Genomic DNA, 7875 nt, shown 5'->3' on the forward strand with positions numbered 1-7875 from the left:
AAATAGACTTTTTTTGGAAAGATTTGTACTACGAGGCTTGTTGTTTTAATGCTAAATTGTTAACAACATCGATGTCAACAAGCCTGGTTTCGGAGCGTGACATTTAAGTTGTATCAGAGTCACCAGGTTCCATAATCCAGATGGGAGGAACTTCTTGCTAAGAAAAAAAAATCAATTATGAAGCAATCTTAGTTCAGATAGACCAGCTGGGACAATAGGCCAGTTGGGGGAGAAAGAATACGATAAGAGAAAATAGCTGGCTGATAGAATAGATTTGTTAATAGTAATATGATTCTAATATGAACTTAACTTTTGTCCTTGAACGAGTGATGGGACATGAAGGTACTCAAATCAAGTTAGATACAACCTAACATCAGTTAGCACAAAATACGCACATGAAGAAGAGCCAATAAAAGTAGACATGCCTGAAATGCGACATATTAAGCTTATCACGAGAAGGAGAAATTTTAATTCATAGACTTGCCATACAATATCTTGTGTGTTTAGCTAAGGGTAAACTAATTAAGGATGATCAGAGTTAAGAGAAACTTAGTTAAAAGGATTTAGACTTGAACAATCAAATTAAAGAAAAATATGGTTCAGGATATATTTAGAAAAGAATTCAAATATTAATGATTCATATAATAGGAATTTGGTTAGGTAATCTTCATAAGCAGAATTAAAAAAAAAACTCGATAAAAGAAACATGCCGAGAGGATGAGTTTTTTAAAGAACTTGATAGAACCAAGAAAGATAATTAAATAAAATGGGTTCAACTAGTAGAGATATGCCAATGAGAAAAAGTTTTACGGACATTAATTTTTAAAAAATTCTTTTTGGGTTTAAATAAGATCGGATGCAAAATAGCTTATTATTTTTTTTAAAAAAATGTGTATTCATCTTTAAGAAGTTATTTTTTTCCTCTCAATTAACCTATTAAATTGATTTCTTTTTTCATATTAGCCAAATGTTTAGACATTGTATCTGTCTATACCATATTTTGTACACACTTTTCTTTTCATTTTTATTTCGCCTCCTATTATACATTTTGAGAGAGTCTTCTATTTTTTTCAGATCATCATTCATCTTGATTCAATAAGTTGGTTTGACAATATCATTATTTTTAGTTTTTTTCAGTTATTCTATTCGCAGACATACCACAGTCTACATAAACTATTTCGGTTTATCTTTAATGTTCATATCAAAATTTTGCTACTTTATTACTTGAATTTTTTAAGAATATATATTTTTTGGTTGTTCCTATTTTTTCCAACCATGTTATCCAGTCAGTATTCTTATTATTCCATGATGGAAAATCTATTCAATTCTCATCCATCATTTTCACCTCTATAAACTAAGATTTGAAAGTTTAGAATATAATCAATTAATATTTTAAGTGGAGATTAGAAAACTAGGCTACATGATAGAATTATAATTGTATGTAAATTCAGAATTTACAAAATAAGTAAATCATGATCTTATTTAGTTTAATTTAAAACCATAGTATTCTGGTAGAAGAAGCACCTATAGTGACGAATAATGTTATTTCAATTAATCAAAAATTTCGATCAAGATTATGATCCAGTAGATGTTAAGCGTCAACCTCGCATCAACTTCAAATCAAGATCTGATATCAGAAATATGGAAGAGTGTCCAAAAAAAGATGATTTATATGGTGACTCTTGGTTGTATATCAACTGCAATCCAATGAGAAGACTGTGATACATTTAGACCTTCAAGATTATACTGATACCACGAGCCTTAGATTTTTACGCAATTGGAGTGGAATGAAGAAATACTTCACTAATGGTTGCTAGATGTCAAATGTTTGGACAAATCAAATTTGAATCGAAGAACTTCTTCAACAACTAGAAGTCATGATGAGATGGAAATAAGAACATATTTTCGTGAACTTATACTAATTTTTCCAAAGTAAAGACTAAGTCATGGGTGATCGTTGATAAACTCATAAAATTCTTGAATTTATTCTAGACAAGTTGGTTACCCTATACATGGACAATATGATTTTTGCAAGAATGCTGCATGAGCTGGATGCGCTGTGGCGCACCCGACAAGTTTTTGGCGCCGTTTCCGGGGAGTGAATTTTATTTGATTTATATTAAATTATGCTAATTAGTCTTAATTTTGATTTAGATCATTTTAATTTATTTTGTTGGTTCTAATTTTAAAATTTTCCTATCTATGCAGTTTATGCAAAAAAGCTAAAGTTACGACTCACTGCTCTTTGATCTGGAAATCGAGAAAACTGCTAAAGCTTTGAGAAAAGCTAGAAGAGAAGAGTTGCAACAAATGGCTGAAGAAAGGGAAAGAGCTGTCAATAATTCTTCGGTGCCGATCAGAGATCACTTTCGACCGGTGATCAATTCTCATTATTCTGGGATAGCTAAGCAAAATATCATAGCAAATAATTTTGAGTTGAATCCAGCTCTGATTAATATGGTGCAAAAAAATCAATTTAGGGGTGCAGCTACTGAAGATCCAAATTTGCACCTGCGTACTTTTCTGGAGATTGCTGACACAGTGAAAATTCATGGTGTTACTGAGGACACCATCAGATTACGATTGTTCTCATTCTCTCTTAGGGACAATGCTTGCAGTTGGTTGCAATCACTACCTCTTGGGAGTATCACTACATGGGATGACATGGCTACAAAATTTCTGGCTAAATATTTTCCGCCTGCCAAGTCGGCTCAATTGAAAATAGAGATCACTACATTCAGGCAGCAGGATTTTGAGCAGCTTTATGAAGCTTGGGAGCACTACAAGGAATTGCTTAGGAAGTGTCCAAACCATAATTTTCCAGATTGGGAACAGATCGAATTATTCTACAATGGTTTGAATGGGCCAACTCGTATTTCTGTGGATGCTCCAGCTAGAGGTTCAATATTTTCTAAATTTCCTGAACAGGCTTATGAGATGCTTGAGCAAATGACTGTTAACAGTTATCAGTGGCCGAGTGAAATATTTGCAATAAGAAAGCCTGCTGGAATTCATGAGGTTGATGCATTCACTGCTTTGACTGCTCAGATGGCTACTATTTCTACACAGTTGGCTGCACTGACCAAAGGGAATAAAAGTTCTACTGAGATAGCATCACTGGCGACTGCCGTAAATTCTGCTGATGGATTTGAGAGTGTGGAGCAAGCGCAATATGTGAACAACAGGAACTACAACAATTATCGAGGTAATCATGTACCCAATCAGTATCATCCTAGTTTGCGTAATCATGAGAATTTTTCCTATGCAAACAATAAGAATGTGTTGAATCCTCCACCTGGGTTCAATACTCAGAATGGTGAGGGTAAAGCATCGTTGGAAGATTTGGTGAGTAATTTTATTGCAGAATCATCCACAAGATTTAAGAGGAATGAAAATAGGCTTGACAATATGGAGACACACTTGACCAATGTGAGCGCTTCTATGAAAAATCTTGAAACACAAATTGGTCAACTGGCGAATGCATTGAATAATCAGCAGAGAGGTGTGTTTCCTAGCAACACTGAGGTTAATCCTAGAGAGAAATGCAAGGTTGTTATTCTTAGAAGTGGCAAGGAACTTGGAACAGATAAGCCGAAGGCAGTGGATGATGAAGAAGTTGAAGAGATTGTGGTAGAGTATGAAAAATCTGATAGCCAAAATTCCAGCAAGTCTGCAGTTGTGCCTGAGAAACCACCTGTGCCAACAGTTGTTCTGCCATATCCTCAGCGGTTCAAGAAGAAAGCGTTGGATGAGAAGTTTTCTAAGTTTCTTGACATCTTCAAGAAAATTCATATTAATATTCCATTCGCTGATGCTTTGGAGCAGATGCCGCATTATGCAAAATTCATGAAGGATGTGATGGCAAGAAAGAGAAAGCTTGAAGAGTTTGAAACTGTGAAGTTGACAGAGAAGTGCAGCGCCATCCTACAAAAGAAACTGCCACAAAAATTGAAAGATCCAGGGAGTTTTACTATTCCTTGTATTATTGGTGGTGCAACTGTTAATAAGGCATTATGTGATTTAGGTGCAAGTATTAATTTAATGTCTTTGTTTATTTTCAGGTCTTTGGAGCTTGGTGAGGTGAAACCAACCACGATTACTCTGCAGTTGGCCGACCGTTCTCTAACTTATCCTCGCGGTATTATGGAGAATGTATTGGTAAAAGTAGATAAATTTATTTTTCCTGCTGACTTTGTAGTGCTTGACATGGAAGAAGCTCAAGATGTTCCTCTAATTTTGGGGCGACCATTCTTGGCAACTGGAAGAGCTTTAATTGATGTGCAGGAGGGTGAATTAACTCTACGAGTTGGTGGTGAAGCGGTCACTTTTAATATTTATAAGACCACGGATTACCAAGATGAAGTACGTGCTTGTAATCACATTGATTTATTTGATTCTTCTGTGAATAATTTTGGTGTAGGAATAGAGTTGAAAAGTGGGAGAGATCCGAAGGTGGCAAAGAAGGTGAAAAAGAAAGCTAAGTCCAAGATGATTTTTTAGTATGTTTGGAGAGTGAAAGAGAGGAACAAAACCTCCAGTAAAGTGACAGGAATTGGCTAAAATCAGCTTCAAGTCGGGCTGAAGACTTTAAACCAAGCGCTTGTTGGGAGGCAACCCAATTTTTATTTTATTTTTGTTTTGTTTTAGTATTTTTAATTTTTTTTAATTTATTTAAATTTTAATTTTTTAAGGGCATGTCTTGTTCACGCGCTAACATTGAATTTTCTACTCTAGGTCCTTGTAAAGAAATATCGAGTATCAATGTCCCTGCCCCAGAAATTATGATGGGCTATGACTACTGACGGTCATGCCACAAGTATGTGCATTCCTCCATTCTTGTCATTGAATTATCGTACATTGAGGACAATGCACATATTTAAGTTTGGGGGGGTGTTTAAAAAATTTGAAAATTGAGAAATTTTTTGATGAGTTAGTTTGAGTTAGCATGATGTGTAATTGTGTTGGCCTATGATGAAAATAATTTTTGGTGTTAAAAGTGTTAATGTTAGCTATATTTTATCTTGAGTTCTCACTCATATTCACTATGCCTTGATTGTTGACACTCTAGTGATTAGAGAAGCTTTGTGATTTTGTGAGTGAATTGGATGTTTTGATTCTTTACTTTAGTGATTTATACTTGAAACCGAGATAGACTTCTACAAGCTTAGAAATAATTTAGGCAAAATTTTTATTTAATGATGAAAAGTTGCCAAAGCAACAAATAATTTTTTTTACAACTTCATCCGGGCCTGGAAAGGGATTGAAATCCTAATCACCAATCCATGGCTAAGTTTGCGGATAAAATGGGGTTGATGCTCCATCCGGGCTATAGACGAGGGGATTGAAATCCGAATCTTATCTTTAGTTATAGCTAAGTCTGCGGGTAATTATTGAGGCTAAAATAAAACTGGGTGCAAAATCCAGCGATATTATGAAAAAATTATGATATAACTTGAAAAGTCCTTTTGATCTTAGTGATTAGTAGTTGAACTTGGTGGAGAGTGTTTTGAAACTAGATAGCGGAATTGATGAATCTATGAAACAAACTTGTTACACTAGTGTATCGAAAGCGAGGAGGATAGACAAGATTGGCAAATCATACACACACGAGAACTCTTGAAAAAATTAGCGGACATGTATATTGAATCTTGGAATGTAAAAATTTGGAGGTCGACTATATTGCTCATTACTGTTTTGCTCGGGACTAGCAAAAGTCTAAGTTGGGGGGATTTGATAAGTGCATTTTATGCATCTAATTTGCATAGGATTTGACTTGGATTTTGTGATATATCGAGTAGATTTTATGCGTATTTGTTGTTGTTTTTGTGAGATGCAAGGATTGGAGGAAAAGTAACGAGAAGAGACGGAAAAATTAATTACGGAGATGCAAGTTTACAAAATTACTGGAGCTGTTAGATGCATCGAAATCCGATCTTCACCGTTCACAATGAAACTTGGGATGTTTTAAAGCTGCTGTCAAAATTTGAGCTCAATCCGACGGCTAGAACTCAAGTTATGATTTTTTCAAGAATGCTGCGCGAGCTAGATGCGCTGTGGCGCACCCGCGCCCTGTAGCTCTTATTTTGAGAAAATTATCGGCGATCAGTGCCCCTGCACCCTAAGATAGCGCACCCGCGCCCTGAAACCCAAAAACGCGGCGCACCCGCGCCCGAGAGTAGCGCACCCGTGCCTGACGTGTTGTATTTTTGAAAACTTTTAGTCTCGAACTTTAAAAGGACTCTTTGGCATATATCAGATGATTATCGAGGGTTTTCATCAGTTTTTGAAGGCTAGAGACGGCTAGAGACCAAGGAAAAGGGAGAAGAAGCATTCTTGGCACGAAGACGGACGAAGCGACTACCGGAGACGGAGAAGCATCATCTACCTTCGTTTTTATTTCATTCTTTCTTCTAATTTTTGAATGATGTTCAAGAACATGCTTTGTTTGATTTTTATTTTCATTATGAACTAATTTCTTTGTCTAGAGGGACGACGTAGCTTGACTTAAAACCATGTTTTTGATATTTTGATTGATATATTAGAATTATTCATTCGATTTATTTGTGTTTTCCTGAATTGATTGCTTCAATTTACTGGCCATAGATTGAATGATATTTCATTTAGAATCTATCACTCGAGAGAGGAGATTTTGAATACGACATAGGAAAATACATCTTTGGTGTTTATATTGTTCGAGAGGCATATAACTCCATAGAGGTCATAGAAGAATTCTTGTGCTATTTACCGGATTTAATAATTGAACTTTGATAGAGATATTGAGTTTGTTATTGAATACGAATTTCTGCTTGACACTCGAGAGAGGTAGTAGAAAATAATAGGAATTCTTGGCTAATAAACTAGAAGAATTTATGATATAGATTTCTTTATGAATTAACTTGGTGGATGGTTAAGTGATGTCGAACCTTTAGAATTTGTCTCTCATTGAATTTTCGTCTTGCGAACTCGTCGTTAATTAATTTTATTTATTGCAAATTTTAGTTTGATATAACTCAAATCATTCTCGTAGCTCTACATAGGATTAAGATTTGATTAGTTGCAAATATTTAATATAATATCATTTTATTCATTCTCCGTGGGATCGACTTGGACTCATTTTCTATATTAAAACTTGACACCGTGCACTTGCGGGCACAAAATTACGCAACAGTCTAACAACACTGAGAAAGAGGCCACTTGAGAACTTGAGAAGAAGATGTGCAAGCCATATCCCTTCCTTTTTGAAGAAGCTAGTCAACCCAAATTTCGAGGACGAAGCTCACAATAAAGTGGGTGGGGGATGTGAAGACCCTAACCACTGTTTACAGAACCAGACCGGACCGGCCGATTTGACCGTAAATCGGTCTCCAGACTGGTCCAGAACTTTATCAAAAATCGAAAAACCAGTCCAACCGGTCAAGAACCGGTCAAGAACCGGTTGGAACGTACAATAACTGAAAAATCGGTTTAATTGAACCGGCTGAACCGGTTTTTCAAATTTTTTAATTTTTTTTTGAAAATTTAAATTTAAATTTTTTATTTTTAAAAATTTAAATTTAATATTTTTTATATATATACATGATTTTTTGGAATTTTTACTTCATTAAAAAATTATTTTAATAATTATTGGTTTTTTAAAAAAATAAATAATTTTTTATTTAAATAATTTAGAACTATAATTGATATTTTGAATATATTTACATATTTATTTAGCGTTCAAACTATGACAAATATATATTTTGTCTATTTATATATATTTTGTAGTTTTTAAAACTCAAAATATATTATTTATTATATTATATTGTATAAATGGTTTTCCGGTTTGACCGTTCGGTTAAAATGGTCCGACCAATTGAAATTTTTTTTAGATAGTCCAGT

General features: G+C 34.6%; 1 non-coding gene across 1 annotated transcript; it reads right to left on the minus strand.

The window, feature by feature from the left end:
- Positions 1-2712: 2712 nt before the first annotated feature.
- LOC140870221 (small nucleolar RNA R71) lies at positions 2713-2819 on the minus strand. The gene has a single exon (XR_012147192.1). It is a non-coding gene; the product is annotated as a small nucleolar RNA R71 (small nucleolar RNA).
- Positions 2820-7875: the final 5056 nt, after the last annotated feature.

The sequence above is a fragment of the Henckelia pumila genome, chromosome 4 (assembly GCF_033568475.1).
Source record: "Henckelia pumila isolate YLH828 chromosome 4, ASM3356847v2, whole genome shotgun sequence".
NCBI lineage: Eukaryota > Viridiplantae > Streptophyta > Magnoliopsida > Lamiales > Gesneriaceae > Henckelia > Henckelia pumila.